The sequence below is a fragment of the Onychostoma macrolepis genome, chromosome 01 (genome assembly GCF_012432095.1).
Source record: "Onychostoma macrolepis isolate SWU-2019 chromosome 01, ASM1243209v1, whole genome shotgun sequence".
NCBI lineage: Eukaryota > Metazoa > Chordata > Actinopteri > Cypriniformes > Cyprinidae > Onychostoma > Onychostoma macrolepis.
The window spans coordinates 29014521-29032655 of NC_081155.1; the positions used below are offsets into that span (position 1 = coordinate 29014521).

The window sequence follows — 18135 nt, forward strand, 5'->3', positions numbered from 1 at the left end:
ACAGCGTCTCCAGGACATGGCACCAGCGTGAGCAACAACACTACAGTGAGAATAAAAGTCCCGCCCTCTTTCTTTGCGTATACGTTTGGGTTGTGTTTTGCAAATCTCCCCACACCGTGACGTAGACATGTGGGGGCGTGTATAAATTAGCCATTTTAGGGGGGTGTGGTTGAGTCTTAACTTTTATAAAGAATATATATTTGGTTTTGATACTTTAGTCTTTGCAACTTCAAGGATCTTATCTATGCATAAACATCTTGTAACATTCCAAAGAGAAAGGAAAACTTGAAATCGCATCATATGACCCCTTTAAGATTGAATGGAGATTTTCGGAGTGTCTATTTACACCAGCGGTTCTCAATACCAGTCCTCGTGAGCTCCGTGCATGAACTGTGTTCCGATTGACATGATCCCTACCCTACACAGTGTTCATTGCTTCCTACTCCCTGAGCAGGGGAAATCCGTTGAAGTTTACTTCTTCGGAACATTCATTCACGGATCTGCGCTGCCTGCAGCGCCTTCACACATAGAAAAACTTACTAGAGTGTGACAAAAATGCATATGTAAATAAATACAATTTAAATTCACGTCTCATACACTTTAATGACCTTTAAATGGAAATACGCTCGCTTCGATCTGGAATCATGGCGGAATATCCTGTGATGTCCACTTTGCAGGGAACTTACGTTCGAATAGAACAAACGTCTGAAGCAATAAGAGATACACTATATTGCTAAAAGTATTGGGTCACCCCCTTCTAATGAACAGGTGTGACTACTTTAGTAATTTCCATGAGTACAAATCTTAATGTTTAAGCAATAATGATATTCTAGGGAATTGTGTGCTTCTAATTTTAACGCAACAGTTTGGACAGGACCCTTTTCTATTCTAACATGACAATGCCTCTGTGTACAAGGCAATGTTCAAAAAGAAATGATTGATTTAGTCAGTGTGGAAGAACTTGACTGGTCTGCAGAAAGCCAAGTCCTAATCCAAGCTGAACACCTCTGGTGTGACTTTAAATGCAGATCTTGAGCCAAAAACTCTTTACCAAACACCAATGACTTGTACATACACTATATGCACAAACGTATTGGGCAACCTGGTCTCACAGAATTCCGTGTAATGACCATGAACCCTTAACTCCGAATCTGTGGTGGAAATTACGTGATGGGCTCACAGAAGTGATACCAATGTAAGTCAGTGACAGACATCAACCGTGGTCCACACACAGATCCATTACATGGAATTCTGTGAGATCAGGTTGTAAATTATATATTGGGTAACAACATTGCCATTATTGCATATATGTTGGGGTGTGATTTTTCAATGTAAACAGAATCACTGTTTTGCGGCTGATCATGAGTCGGCCGGCGATTCACTGAACGAGCCATATAACATCAACTCTGCACTGGATATTAAAATCCAAAATATAGTGAAAACACTAAGCACAGTAACAAGATCGGCAGATTAAGACATTAACTTGTAAGTACAAAACACAAGATACTTCTCTTTTCAATATAAATAAGACTTTATTGATATAGACCTAAGACATAAACTACTCTAACACATGAACATACGCATTCACACATTCACAAGTTTCAGAAAGAGAGAAAGTGAGGACAGGATGAGTTTAAGAGAATGAAAATGTGATATCCCAAGTTTACAGCAATATGGGCTATTGCATAGGCCTGAACAACCATCAATCACTTATTTAACTCTCGCATTGAGTTTCTCAATGAGGCTAAAATTTATATTAAATGCACCAGCTCAGTTAAAATCTGGAGGTTACTTGCGTTGCGTTGCCTCTGTGTTAAAGGATTCCCTTTTGTCGTCCTCCTTGCCGGAAAAGGGGTTTCCCAAGTTGCCGATTGGCTGGAAGTTCAGTAGTCGTTGAAGTGATGTCTTGGGCATTGTCTGGAGATGCGGAGTTGGTCTGGTTGAAGTTTTGAGGCAGTGGGTTAACCCTCTGGGGTCGACAAACGCGTATACGCGTTTTGAGACAGATTTTCCTGATAAGGCCGAAATGAGCTTGAATTGCTCTGCCATTTTTGATCGTACAGATAAGAGCAATACATTCGAATCTGTAAGTGGTCTACTTTTATTTGTATACACTCATAACAACAACTATACTTTGTTCTTTTGAAGAATAAAGAAAACAAACAGGGTGCGTTTTCAGTCTTCACTCTCTCCGCGAACTGCTTTTTGAAACACGTCACTAAAATGAACTGTAACTCAGCAAATACAAATATATCTATAGAAAGCTTGACATGTCTACTGTTAAATGAAGTAAGTCTTACCGAAAACAAATATTCTGTGATAAAGTAATCCGTATGAAACCAACGGCAGGTCCAGTTTTTCCGTCCGGTCTCATTATCTCTAATTAGGTCACACCCACGCGCTGCTTGCGCTATTGATAATCTCCACGCGAGACACGCCCACACCACCGTAAACAAAGCAGCAATATCTCGGATACTTTTCAGTTTTGGAAGAACACGCTGTGAGGAATAAGCCTTGTATTTGCCTCAGAAACGCGCTGAGGGGGAAAAAGCCTTGTATTTACCCCCAGAAGACGCGCTGAGAGGAAAAAACTTTGTTTACCTCACAAACCGAACGCGAGCGCAGCTGGAGCTGGCGGTGGAGGAGATATTTTATACCGAGTAAGTAATGTTTCTTATTGGCATTCGATAATGTGTTGTTGTGACAAAGTTGAACACATTTACTAGTTTAACTTTTCCCAAACGATAACTCCAGAATAAAATGTGTGAAATCGAGTACAACATTTTGAAATATGATAGGCAACCTTTCATTGCATTTAAATGTTGCACGACGTGAGGATAAATATTCTATAAACAATGATATAAAATATATCATAATAAGCTTAACAATAATAATTTAGGTTCTCAGTTATAAAATGTTGTTTTTGTATTGTATGATAATACATGCAAAGCATGTGTGCATCTATGTTATAAAATCGCATGGGCAATATTGGTGATTGCTAATGTAATAATATAGTTGCTCCTGATAAGTCTATCAACATACTCACTAATTTATTTATTAATTTTAGTGTGTGGGGGGGTGCTTTATTTATTTTGAATAGTAACAATATGTAGGCCTATATATTATAATAAATATAATGTACTGTTTTTGCTGTACTTTGGATCAAATAAATGCAGGCTTGATGAGCTGAAGACACTAATTAAAAACAACAACAACAACAACAAAAAAACATTACAAATCTTACTGTTTAAATAATTTGACTGGTAGTGTATGTATTGTCACCATGTTTGCTTTGTCTTTGTCCGTTCATTATGTTGCTCACGTCTGTTTTGTGTTTTCTCATGCAGTTTCTGCTGTCTCCCGTTTTCCTGTGTTCCAGTTTCCTGCCACTGTTTTGGATATTTTGGATATTGCACCCACAATGTCTTGACTCTTCTGTTGTTTATTTGTTTGTTTGTTCCTAATGAACAACTGCATGTTTAACTGCACTCGCAAGTGAATCTCAAGTTATTTTATGTGATAGTTATATGTATACACATTTCTTTTTTCCTCACATTCTTTCTTGTAGCAATTCCCTCTGTCACATACCTGACTCAATGGCTCATTATGGAGCTCATTTTGCGGGTCATCTCAGGTGTGAGTCACAGCATTATCCAGGATAGTTCATGCCCTCCCGCAGAGACCCTTTCTACTCAAAAAGTGACTTAGAAAATTTTAATCAACATATTGTTTTCTCTGAATGAGTGAGTTAGATTGTTTTCAGATCATTTTGAAGCAAATATTCTGGGCTACAAGATCCAGTTCTCAAAAGTCTTGTGAACAAATGTTCTGTATGTGTTTTATGGCCTTATTTCAGTTACTTTAAAATTTTAGTTTTTTTCTAACCATGCATAAACGTTGTTTTCTCAAAAACACAATCATGTACGTACATGCTGCTCACATATTATTGTAGCCCAGTTTGTGCTGAATACAGTGTTCTTAGAATTTAGCCATTAAAATGTTTCTTAGAAAGTCTCTGTGTAGTTCTATGGAGACCAAAACACATGTTCTTTGGACAAAGGAATTTCAGTCTGGTTCTTTGTCTTCTATGTGTGGAGGGAAAGTCAATCTAAAGAAGCTCGTGATTTCTCTCGTGGAACACATGTGATGGCCATCTCTTTGACCATTAATCTTGATTATTTGTCCTAAATTTGACAATCTCCTTCCTGCGTTGGATTTATCAATAAGTGTTCTTTTGTCTTAATGTTGCAAGCTGTCCTGTGAAAGAGGATTGTTAGTTAGGCTGTGTTATGGTTGGTTGGAGATGATTGGAGCTAGGAATCTGATTTATGACGTCCTGTTGCGGCCCCTCTGGAATTTCGGCTCCTCATGTTTCGATGTTCTGATCGAATCTAAAATTGTCTGATTTGTTCTGATCCTACATACATTACACATTTATGAGCACGTAACCCAACCCCTGCCCCTAAACCTACCATTTATCAATAAAACAGAAGATATAACAGACAGACACAACTACCGTCATAATTTATTCAAAAAGTATTAATGTTCCAAGTCTTCCGAGGCAAAACGATTGATTTGTGAGAGGAATAGACGCGATCGCCATCGCCGTCTCCGTCCGCCGTAAAGCTCTTCCTATGTGCTTGGAATACAACACGACTTGTTTGTAATGCTTTTATACTGCTTGTTTATGGTCATTTTGCAATAAATACTTGTGACTGCACTTATATTTGCCTGTATGTGTTTTATAGTGGGTAGGTTTAGGGTAGGGGTAGGTTAGGTGCTCCAGTGAAAGTATAAATTTATATACAAATATAACTGCATCTGAGTCACTCTTTTTATGTGGTTGTAAAGGATGGGTTGTTTTGTGTGCTCAACGGATGAACAGTGTGGGAATGGAACAGGAGGGGAAGATTTTCAAGGTTGAAAGTGATATAAACTAACACCATTGTCTCTTGGGAAAGCACAGAGAGAGTCTATCCCATAGACTTTTGAATACTGGTGTTTTTCCACTGGAATGTAAATTAATTTAATGTAGCAGATTAGATGTAACCATTTTGATGTAGCCATTCTTAAAGTTCAGAATTCTGATGTCATATATTGCGAAACCTTAGAGATATTGGTAAATAGTAACTCATCTTTTTCTGTAATTAAAACGAAGTGCACCCAATTGGGAGGGGGAGTGAGCCTGGCCAGTTTGCTTTCTCTCTCACTTGGAGGGTTGTTCTTAAACCGCACCTAAATTTTAAAGTATAAAAAAAAGGGGTTTCTTTCAATGACAGTGGAAGCTCAGCCGTGGGATAAGTGCACGTCGCCCGGCATTCTCGGACAAGTGTTGGTCTTCTACTGTGACTGAAACGGGCTCCCCAGTCTTTTGAAAGTGAAGATGATGGCACGGCTCTGAGGTTGTATATTGGTTATAACACTTTGCTTGGGTTTTAGTGTATGCTCGAATTTGTGTATTATTCATTTATGATTATTATCTTTTATCCATTTACTCATGATCATTCTTATATTATGCACTGGTTTATGATTATTCTTCTTTGTGTTTATATTTGATTATCATTATTCTTTTATGCATTTACCTATGATCATTGTCAGTATTATTGATATCAGCTGTGTAACAACAATGAACAGTTTTATTGCTTGATTAGTATGGTGTACGGACCTTTTATTGGCACCTCCTCTTGCCGATTAGCACCACACTTGTCTCACATCAGTTTTGAAAACAGAAACCATACTAAAACAGTGGTCCACGTCAACTGAGGCAGTGCTGGTGTTGAACCAGTGGATCTGTGCGTGGACCACGGCTGATGCCTGTCACTGACTTGCATTGGTATCACTTCTGTGAGCCCATCATGGAATTTTCGGCGATTCCGTGATGCCACCACAGATTCGAAGTTAAGGGTCCGTGGTCATTACACGGAATTCTGTGAGACCAGGTTTTAAGACCAAGTTTAGAACAGAAAAAGGCACTTCCAAAACTGTGGCAACAAAGATGGAAACATAATTCATATATTTAAAAATTGTATTTCCATCTCTGTTGCAGCAGTTTTGGAAGTGTCTAAAATGACTGTACCCATATGTACAAGCCATTGGTGTTTGGTAAAGAGTTTCTGGCTCAAGATCTGAAGAGTTTGGTTCCAAAAAATGGTTTTAAAAAAATTGAGTTAAAACCAAAATCAGTATTGTATCTGGTCGGTACTGAAAAGGCAATTTTTAATTTTATACAAAATGCGATATCCGTCGTATTATTCTGTCATGTTTTCTCCCTTTTTTTCCAAACCGCGACAAATGCCAGTCTCCCTTCTCTGCAGAATGCGATATATCCGTTCAACCAATCACAGCGCACCATTCCACGCACTGTAGACAGTAATGGCGGCGCTCTGAATACACCCGGCATTCAAGTTTTCTTCATCTACTTTGTACTTTGTGATCAACAAACAAACAAAAAGGGCTGCACGATAAATCACATTTGGTTGTCATGCGCATCTTGTCAGTAAAGCCGGTTTTGTGAGCAAATCTTTTAGCAAATCTCCATGACGTGCTTTCAGATGGAGAGGCATTTAATACACAGAGCTGTAGTTCACTGACAAGCTACACAATATCACTTTCATAATCTCAGATGAATGGCATTCGATTATAAACGTGATATTGCGTAGCTTGTCAGTGTGCTTTTATTAATGCCATTAATGTTTTTGTTAATACAGTGTATAGCACTAGTCAATTAAATGAATGTAACATGGCAAAGATGAATGCACTTTTGGAAGTTGAATGTAAGGGAAATGTCATTTTGTAATTTCTGTGGTCTAATGTGATATTGTTTTTCATATTCTTGTTCATGATGAAATTTTATTTTATTGTTGTAATTAATTAATAGAATTAACAAGATGACCCGTTGAATTCATTTTGGGAGTGATGACTGGTTGTATGTAGGCTATTTTTAGTCCAGTGCCTGTATATAAGATTAGTATTGACCAAGTTCAGAGGCTGTCATATGTGGATCAAATTGCTTTGTTGTGTATTTTCAACAAGTTTCAATATGAAAAATAATGTTTATATTAATTCAATGGATTGCATTTTGAAAAAAAAAATGAAAAAAAATTGTCATGGATTTAATGCATTTTGGGAAGAAAAAAAAATCTCTTTTTATGATAAAACTTTGAAAATCAAAATCCGGATTTGAATTTTTGATGTTATTATAACCTAAAGATGGTATGTGAAAGTTTGAAACAGAAAAAAGTGGTTTTCATCTTGCCACTTTCTTGGTAAAGAAAACAAATGTTTACTCAAATTAATCAAAATGGATTTATAGCGTTTTGGAACCAAACTCTTCATCTGCATTTGAAGTCACACAAGAGGTGTTCAGCTTGGATTGGGACTTGGCTTACTGCAGACAAGTCAAGTTCTTCCACACTGACTAAATCAATAATTTCTTTTTGAACCTTGACTTATACACAGAGGCATTGTCATGTTAGAATAGAAAAGGGTCCTGTCCAAACTGTTGCTTTAAAATTAGAAGCACACAATTTCCTAGAATATCATTATATGGTCAAACATTAAGATTTGTACTCATGGAAATGAGGACTGAAATTGAGAACCACTGATTTACACTAAGTGCAAATAGCCCGCCTTGCTGGCAAAGGCTATTTACACTAACTCTGCCCACCAAAGTGTGATTGGGATAGTCAACACTGAAAAAAGACACTTGTTTTACATCAGTTTCGGTGGTGTAAATGGTAAGGTGCGTGCTTTTTGATGCGATCGACACGAGTTCGAACCCGCCTTTTGCCAAACTTTTTTTCTCCCTTTTCAAATCTCATATCGCATCGGAAAGGCATTTATTTTCAATAAAAAAATGAAGGAAATAATCAAAAATTTGAAAATAAAGAACAGGTGCATCTCAATAAATTAGAATGTCTTGGAAAAGTTCATTTATTTCAGTAATTCAACTCAAATTGTGAAACTCGTGTATTAAATAAATTCAATACACACAGACTGAAGTAGTGTAAGTCTTTGGTTCTTTTAACACTAGAACCGCCACGGGGTAAATTTTAACAAAACATTCAAGTCTCCCAGTCATTGACTTTTACTAAAATTTACAACCCAATATTGTTAAAAATTATTTTGATAAAACCAGATCAAAAAAACAAAGCATTTATACCTATAAGCGCTGCGCGGGTCAAATTTACCCGCTGTATAATGCATGTATTTTCGCGCTGTAATTTTCTTGCCGCTTATGTTTTAACATTGTACATTTCTAGGCAACGTCTTTCACTCACTGATTTAGCGGTTATCAGTTTCATAAATGAAGTCAAAATGATTAAAAGAAGGCGATTTATGGAAGGTCGGTATTAGAAACACTAAATGCCATAAGTGATGGAGAGTCTGATGGTAAGGTATGCATCCTGGGTCGGCTCAGCATCTGACAGTGATCCAGACATCATATTTAGATGTTTTAGCCTAACGTTACTCATAATAGGTCAAACTTTGGTTTTATTATTTCATTTTTTTTCCGTTTCATTTCAATTTCGTTTATTGTTTGCTACGTACGGTGCTGCTATTTATTCTACTCTCGCCGTTTCCTGAAGAAAAAAAATCCGATCTATGATGTAATGAATAATTTCTTTTTTTTTTTTTGATTACCCAAAGTTTATTGTTGTTGTTCTCTTATTCAAATTATAAATGATATAATTAAACAAATTAATAATTGGGCCTAGGTGAAGCTGTGCACTTGAATTTGTCATACCATCATCCTATGCAGTGTGGAGAATTATAATTGCTCATTATTGTCTATTGGCTATTTTAGTAATTTAAATAGCATGGGTTATCCTAATATATTGATTAATGACATTGTATTATAATATTTACTACCTTCTAATTTTCGTTGTCAGTGCAGGCTTTTTTTTTTTTTTAGCTTAGCCTACTGACCATTATGGATTAGTGTAGGCTGCATTAAAAAGTCTTAAACATAAAACAACAGGGTAAAAATATAGTTAACGACTAGACATAATCATTTCATGACTCTAGACACTTCTTTGTGAAGACAGTGGCATAATACAGTGAAATAATATGTTCTTTAGCCATATAAAAACAGTTGCCATGTGTGCGGGTAAAATTTACCCGGTGGCGCTTTTAGGTATTCAGCAACCTCTGGCAGTTGTAGTGTTAATTGTGATGATTTTGGCTCACATTTAACAAAAACCCATCAATTCACTATCTTAACAAATTAGAATACTTCATAAGACCAATAAAAAAAAACATTTTTAGTGAATTGTTGGCCTTCTGGAAAGTATGTTCATTTACTGTATACAGTGGGGCAAAAAAGTATTTAGTCAGCCACCAATTGTGCAAGTTCTCCCACTTAAAAAGATGAGAGAGACCTGTAATTTTCATCATAGGTATACCTCAACTATGAGAGACAAAATGAGAAAAACAAATCCAGAAAATCACATTTTAGGATTTTTAAAGAATTTATTTGCAAATTATGGTGGAAAATAAGTATTTGGTCAATAACAAAATTTCATCTCAATACTTTGTTATATACCCTTTGTTGGCAATGACAGAGGTCAAACGTTTTCTGTAAGTTTTCACACATTGTTGCTGGTATTTTGGCCCATTCCTCCATGCAGATCTACTCTAGAGCAGTAATGTTTTGGGGCTGTCGCTGGGCAACACAGACTTTCAACTCCCTCCAAAGATTTTCGATGGGGTTGAGATCTGGAGACTGGCTAGGCCACTCCAGGACCTTGAAATGCTTCTTATGAAGCCACTCCTTCGTTGCCCGGGCGGTATGTTTGGGATCATTGTCATGCTGAAAGACCCAGCCATGTTTCATCTTCAATGCCCTTGCTGATGGAAGGAGGTTTTCACTCAAAATCTCACGATACATGGCCCCATTCATTCTTTCGTTTACACGGATCAGTCGTCCTGGTCCCTTTGCAGAAAAACAGCCCCAAAGCATGATGTTTCCACCCCCATGCTTCACAGTAGGTATGGTGTTCTTTGGATGCAACACAGCATTCTTTCTCCTCCAAACACGACAAGTTGAGTTTTTACCAAAAAGTTATATTTTGGTTTCATCTGACCATATGACATTCTCCCAATCCTCTTCTGGATCATCCAAATGCTCTCTAGCAAACTTCAGACGGCCCGGACATGTACTGGCTTAAGCAGGGGACACGCCTGGCACTGCAGGATTTGAGTCCCTGGCGGCGCAGTGTGTTACTGATGGTAGCCTTTGTTACTTTGGTCCCAGCTCTGCAGGTCATTCACTAGGTCCCGCCATGTGGTTCTGGGATTTTGCTCACAGTTCTTGTGATCATTTTGACCCCACGGGGTGAGATCTTGCGTGGAGCCCCAGATCGAGGGAGATTATCAGTGGTCTTGTATGTCTTCCATTTTCTAATAATTGCTCCCACAAGTTGATTTCTTCACACCAAGCTGCTTACCTATTGCAGATTCAGTCTTCCCAGCCTGGTGCAGGTCTACAATTTTGTTTCTGGTGTCCTTTGACAGCTCTTTGGTCTTGGCCATGGTGGAGTTTGGAGTTGGACTGTTTGAGGTTGTGGACAGGTGTCTTTTATACTGATAACGAGTTCAAACAGATGTCATTAATACAGGTAACGAGTGGAGGACAGAGGAGCCTCTTAAAGAGGAAGTTACAGGTCTGTGAGAGCCAGAAATCTTGCTTGTTTGTAGGTGACCAAATACTTATTTTATCGAGGAATTTACCAATTAATTCTTTAAAAATCCTACAATGTGATTTTCTGGATTTTTTTCCTCATTTTGTCTCTCATAGTTGAGGTATACCTATGATGAAAATTACAGGCCTCTCATCTTTTTAAGTGGGAGAACTTGCACAATTGGTGGCTGACTAAATACTTTTTTGCCCCACTGTATGTATTCAATACTTGGTAGGGGCTCCTTTTGCATTAATTACTGCCTCAATTCGGCGTGGCATGGAGATGATCAGTTTGTGGCACTGCTGAGGTCGTATGGAAGCCCAGGTTTCTTTGACAGTGGCCTTCAGCTCATTTGCATTTTTTGGTCTCTTGTTTCTCATTTTCCTCTTGACAATACCCCATAGATTCTCTATGGGGTTCAGGTCTGGCGAGTTTGCTGGCCAGTCAAGCACACCAACACCATGGTCATTGAACCAGCTTTTGGTACCATTGGCAGTGTGGGCAGGTGCCAAATCCTGCTGGAAAATGAAATCAGCATCTTTAAAAAGCTGGTCAGCAGAAGGAAGCATGAAGTGCTCCAAAATTTCTTGGTAAACGGGTGCAGTGACTTTGGTTTTCAAAAAACACAATGGACCAACACCAGCAGATGACATTGCACCCCAAATCATCACAGACTGTGGAAACTTGACACTGGACTTCAAGCAACTTGGGCTATGAGCTTCTCTACCCTTCCTCCAGACTCTAGGACCTTGGTTTCCAAATGAAATACAAAACTTGCTCTCATCTGAAAAGAGGACTTTGGACCACTGGGCAACAGTCCAGTTCTTTTTCTCCTTTAGCCCAGGTAAGACGCCTCTGACGTTGTCTGTGGTTCAGGAGTGGCTTAACAAGAGGAATACGACAACTGTAGCCAAATGCCTTGACACGTCTGTGTGTGGTGGCTCTTGATGCCTTGACCCCAGCCTCAGTCCATTCCTTGTGAAGTTCACCCAAATTCTTGAATCGATTTTGCTTGACAATCCTCATAAGGCTGCGGTTCTCTCGGTTGGTTGTGCATCTTTTTCTTCCACACTTTTTCCTTCCACTCAACTTTCTGTTAACATGCTTGGATATAGCACTCTGTGAACAGCCAGCTTCTTTGGCAATGATTGTTTGTGGCTTACCCTCCTTGTGAAGGGTGTCAATGATTGTCTTCTGGACAACTGTCAGATCAGCAGTCTTCCCCATGATTGTGTAGCCTAGGGAACCAAACTAAGAGACTATTTTGAAGGCTCAGGAAACCTTTGCAGGTGTTTTGAGTTGATTAGCTGATTGACTTGTCACCATATTCTAATTTGTTGAGATTTTTGTTAAATGTGAGCCAAAATCACCACAATTAAAAGAACCAAAGACTTAAACTACTTCAGTCTGTGTGCATTGAATTTATTTAATACACGAGTTTCGCAATTTGAGTTGAATTACTGAAATAAATGAACTTTTTTACAACATTCTAATTTTTTGAGATGCACCTGTATATGAAATGATCTGAGGGGGAAATTTGAATGATTCCAAATGAAATTTAATGTTTTCAATTAAATTTGGCACAATTAATAATTGTGAACCAGTATTTCACTTTCTAGTAAAAATGCAAAGGGAGAAATCAGAAAAAGACCAACAAGTTTATTAGTTGAGATGTTTAAAGGGTTAAACCACTTTAGCGTTGCTCAAACACACACTGTAGTCCACCTCTGGATGTTAACCCTCTGGGGTCTGAGGTCATTTTGGGGCCCTTGAGATGTTTTGACAGGCCCTGATATTTGTGCTTATTTCAGCTACTTAAAACATACTATTGACCAACATGTAATTTTTTTTTGTATTCAGCACAAACTGTGCTACAGTAATATGTGAACAAGATGGATGTACATGTTTGCATTTTTTAGAAAAAATTTTTTTTAAATTTGTATTTTATTTACAACAGTATAATCAAAACATACATAATGAAGGTCAAATACACATTGTGAACACTGATCTAACCACAGAGATGTGAACAGACTTTGAGTCATTCCTGCAACAGATTCTGTTCAACAAGTGAAACAAGTAAATCACACCTGATATTTACGTGTGTTATTTAAGTGTTTCTACTTCTTTCCATGGATTCAAGAAGAAAAAAAACAATCAGTAGAAAAGGAGCTTGTTTTAATGTAGAATATCAGTGTAGTTGAACATCTGATGTTGGTACAGCGCTCACAGAGGAAAACAGTTTGAAGAGACATCAGGATACATCTGGTGCTGGTATCTGATTTAATAAAATACAAAACCAAAAAAAAAAAAAAAAAAAACATTTGTGAGCATGTTAATATCAGGAACATCTGTATATAGAGTATATACACACAGTAAATATAATTTACTTGTTAATTTGTGGTTTAAAAAGTGTTTATACTGTAGTGCATTTGTTCATTGTTAATATTTATATTGAAGTATTTGGTAATTTTATAATTAAAGCCTTTTTAAATGTTTTTAAATGTTGTATTTGTGTTTCACTGCTGAATTACATTTAGCAGTTTCTGGGCCACATTTGGCCCGGGGACCAAGCCGAGTCTCAGCCAGATCTGGTTTAATGTTAATATAAGATAAGCGTTGCTCGTTAAAAGCAATTTTAATTCGGTAACTTAATTCAACAAGTACATATATTTTTACCTTGCTTGCTGGTCTTATTCTCTCGTAAGGTGCATCAACACAGCGCAGATGTTCTCCGGAGCTCCTCCACTCTCGTGGGTTCATCCCTGGGAAAAACATGCGGCGCTACCCCGCTGGATCCGTGTCTCCCTCAGACGCGAGTGGCGGGGCGAGGCGCGACTCGATGAAAAAAGCAATATAGAACCCATTATATATACTATCTACAGTGGATGCGGACAGTAAAGTGATGCCCCGGTATATTTCTGATGTACAGATGTACTCCAAGTGCTCATGCTGTTTCTGACACGAAGTACAAACGGATTTTCCAATCATTACAAGCGATGTAACATTCAGTAGTCAGTCCCAAGCTGTTGCGGCGTTGTAGACACGGTGCAGGGCAAATTGTGTCGATCCAAATGTAAGAAATAAGGAAAATAAAACGACCTCAGTATAATGGCGCCAAAGAGACCGTTACAGTAGTATACAGCAATTTTTAAAAAATACAGTAAGTCTCTGTATCTGACGTCACAGAAAATTCCCATGATGCAAAGGATATTACAGTTATTTACTGCAAAGGGAATTTGCAGTATTACACTGGGTGATATACAGTAAATAACTGTGGAAATTACAGAAATGTCTAACAGTGTGAAACAATTTAGAGAAATCTAATTATTTCTAGATACATTAATAAAATAAACTTAATTGTAAGTTAATATTTTATAAAAACAATAATTATGCAAGCTAATGATGTAGTTGAGTAATTTTGCAGTAAATAGGTAAAGTACCACATATCCTCAAAAGCATCATAAAATATGTATTGTATTATACAATCGCTCTATGTATAGCCTATATATAGATGGAGAAGCACACACACACACACACACACACAAGAAAAATATACTTGTTAGAGGTATAATTACTTTGTACATTTATTTTAAATTCATATTTAATACATATACAGCACAGTCGGCAAAGCCTTTCAAACCTTCAAATCGATCCTGTGATCAATACCTAAATGTATAGTAAATATAAGATGACAAAAAGATACCCAAAGCGACGGGGAACTTCCGGTACACAAAAACAGATTTGTGAATCAAAAAGCTTAATTTTTCATTTTGGTTTTATTGAATTTTCAGTTGATGCATTTGAACGGAGTGTGACAAAAACAAAATAAAAAATGTGAGAATAACACCTGAAATTCGTTTATTATGCCCAGGAGAAGGTTTAAATATGCGATAAACCACTGATTTATTCATTTTCCCGTTTTAAAGAAAAAAAATTATATGAAGGTAGACGGACCATCTTCGAGTTTTTCTTTGATTTGTTTTTTGTAAGTTTACTATTGTAACAGGTGGCCTTTGTTTTTGCTATCCTGGGTTCATTTAAATTTTGTCAGGATTAATTCTGACTGGCGCCTGAACATTTCCTTTAGAACTTATCTAAGCTAGGGCAGCCGCCACGTTACAAGTTAAGGCAGCTAACATTACTCTAATCCATCTGACCAGGACTTTATTCCACAAAAAGCGGGACAGGGAAAATGGCATTCTCTTTAAATCAGTAAATGCTGACGTTTATTGTTGTAATTAAGACCCCATCATTTAAATTGTTGACTATTTGATATTTAAGGCTTAAGTTAACTAATGTGAAATTTAGTTCAGGTGTTTGTAGTTAATGTTGGCCAGTAGCCTGAGAAAATAAAATCGTGTGTTAGCTAACGTTAGGTTAAACAAGTTGGCTAGCTGCCTTTCTAGTTTTAGAATTAGTTTGTTATAGTTTTTAATGGAATTTAAGATTTACTGCATTTTTCTGTATTTGTGTTTTAAAGGCAACTGCAATGAAGCATCAAGACAGACATGAGCAGGCCAGCCACCCTGAGACTGATAACTCATGGTAAGAGAACAACTATGGTTTTGAGAGATTTGTGTATTCTATATGAGGTTTGCCTTTTAAAAGTGTGCTATTTCTTCTACTTGTTTTTCAGAGAAGACTGGATGGTGAGCAAAGATGGTGGCCACGTTTTGGAGCAGCACCTGGGTTTTGCAGATGGCTATGTATTCTTTGGCTGTTTGTCTTTTTCCCCCATTATGTTTCTGTTGCCTAAAGATTCTTTGTGAGGATGAACCCAGAGGACACAACATAATGCACTGCAAAACGTCCTAAGACAGGAGACATGGTGAAGATGCACTGTTCCAGCATTGGAAGTCTGTATTTTTAAGTGTTATACATGCAATGTTTTAAATAAATAATTTGATATTTTGTAATTATTGTGTCTGTTTTAATTGAATGCCAGTAGTACTTATGTAGAGTAAAAATAAAATTAATTCTATATAAAAATGATAAAATCTAATGAAATTCATATATTAAAATGAATGAATTACAGTAGTATACTGATAAATCAAATACAGTTTGCTACTGTAAATCTTAATTACAGTAACTTACTGGCAACAGTGTTTCAAAAAACCCTTTGAAATGTCTAACAGTGTAGTTAATTAGTTAGTTTTTTTTTTTTTCAAATGAATAGAATATACAATATTATCAAATATACAGTTGTACTCTATACATACCTTTGGTATATATGATCAAAGAAGGCTGTGAAAATAAGTCCGCATTGTTTATTCATTTGATCTTTCATTCAAAAATTTCCAAACAAATCTAACCTTTAATTGAAGTCAAAAAATAAATAAAAATCGCATTATGAAATAAATATTTTTCTCTATAACACAATGGCTACAATTATATGGTACTCCTGTGTATTAAAGACTATTGATTGTACTCCACGTTTCCCTCCTGCTTCTTCCAGCAGCGTATCGTGACTTGCCTAAAATAAAATATATATAAAACAGTTCATCACAATGTTAGTTTAAAGTTTAACCTAGATAAATTTGCACTGAGGAATATCCAGCACAGCAGTTTGTGTGGAGAGTGGAAGCTGAAACGCACTTTACAGGACATGGAGGCGCAAGCGCGATCACTTGCATTTTTTTCTTACAGTAGAAACAACTTAAAATACGTGTGACTTAGACAAAAGTAAAAATGTGAGAAAAACACCGGAAATTCGTTTATTATGCCCAGGAGAAGGTTTAAATATGCAATAAACCACTGATTTATTTGTTTTCCCGTTTTAAAGAAAAAAAAACAAATTATCTACACGGACCACATTTATTCCACGATGTCCATGAGAGAGAGAGAGAGAAAAAAAGAAACAGTTCAGCACTTCGGTTCAACTTATGAAATCAGTGCAGAAATTGCTTCACGCCAATTCAAGTTCCCAACACACGCAGATTCGTGTCCACAATCATAAATTGTCCATAGAAAGAGACAGAAAAAAGAAACAGAAAACATTGTTCATTTCATAGTTAAGGAAAAACATCAAACAATAATCTTAGAGCAATAACCATTAAACACTATGTAAATACAATAAGCACATCGAATGTGCGGAAGTGAATGTTGTGCCAGTGCGTGCGTGTGTAGTAGTGAATGAATGAGTATGAATGAGTGTGTGTATTGGCGGCTTAGATGTACTGACCAAGTTTGCAGTCATAAAGGAAACAGGAGAGTGTTGTGGGCTTTGTCAGACACCAGGACAGGTGGATGAGCAGCCATCACTTGTCTTCAGAACAGTTTTACTAAAAGCAGACGATCGTGATGTGCAACGCTTTAAAGTCAAGTGTAACACCGCGACACACCAGACATCGGATTTTTACGGATTTTCCGCATTGCCACAAACTGTTCCCTCAATAATGTGTTTAATTACCCACTATAATCCTAGCTAAAATTAACATTAGCACTGAACAAAATATTTATTATTGCCCTTTGTACCTAACTCAACTAAGAAAAAATTATTTGTCCTAAAATATGGAATAAATGTGATAAAGAAAGCATTAAATTTACCTTTCTCATACATGTTGACACATTGTTACAACACTAATTTTATGTTTTAAAACAAATTATACAAAAACTATTTGTATTTCTTGAAAATTGTTGCTTCAATTAATGTTTTGCAAGATATAACCTTATAATTCCAAGCAGAAAATGACTTTTTAGAATTAGAAGGTTCTATCTGCATTTGACCTGTTCCAAAAATCCCCATTTAAAAATTTGAGAGGATTTTGATATTGTACATTTATAATACATATAGGGTCTCTGTCATTTTCATGTAGGAGAGAGACTTGTTCCCCATATCATTTTTGCTATATGGAATGCAAAACTTTGAAGCTCAATATCTCAAAACCACTCAGAATGCAGATAGAACCTTATAATTCCAAGGTGACGAATTGTCCGAAAATGCATCAAATTTTGTTAATGCGATGTCAATGTCTCATTTAACATTTGAGCAACAAAAACAATTGTTAATTCAAAAGGACATGAAAGAAAAAATGTTAGAAGTGCAAAGTCGTGTTGAGATGTCTAAACTTCAGTTTCAACAACAACAGCTTGATTTTGAACGTTATCGGTTAGCTGATAAGAGATGTTAAACTATCTTTAACTGGAGGTGGAATGTGGTTTGGCTTCGTATAATTCTGATGTAGTGGCTAATGTGGTTGATCCCTATTGGTTTGATGAAAAAGATGTTGAACGCTTCTTTTTGTTGTTTGAATGGCCAGATGAGGAGCGTACGCAGTCTGTTTTTACAGGCAAAGCTCAAGAAGCGTATTCGTCTCTTAGTGTGGAAGATGCTAAGGATTATTTGATTGTTGAAAATGCAGTGTTGAGGGCTTATGAGTTGGTCCCAGAGGCCTATAGACAAAAATGTAGGACCTGGAAGAATTATTTCAATTGTTGGTGTACAGCCTCCAGC

The 18135-nt window shown here is 36.9% G+C and overlaps 1 long non-coding RNA gene across 1 annotated transcript; it reads left to right on the forward strand.

Annotated features, from left to right (window-relative positions):
- The first annotated feature begins 4102 nt into the window (after positions 1–4102).
- LOC131543384 (uncharacterized) lies at positions 4103–15556 on the forward strand. Its single transcript, XR_009271906.1, has 3 exons — positions 4103–5402; positions 15163–15227; positions 15319–15556. It is a non-coding gene; the product is annotated as an uncharacterized LOC131543384 (long non-coding RNA).
- The last annotated feature ends 2579 nt before the right edge of the window (positions 15557–18135 follow it).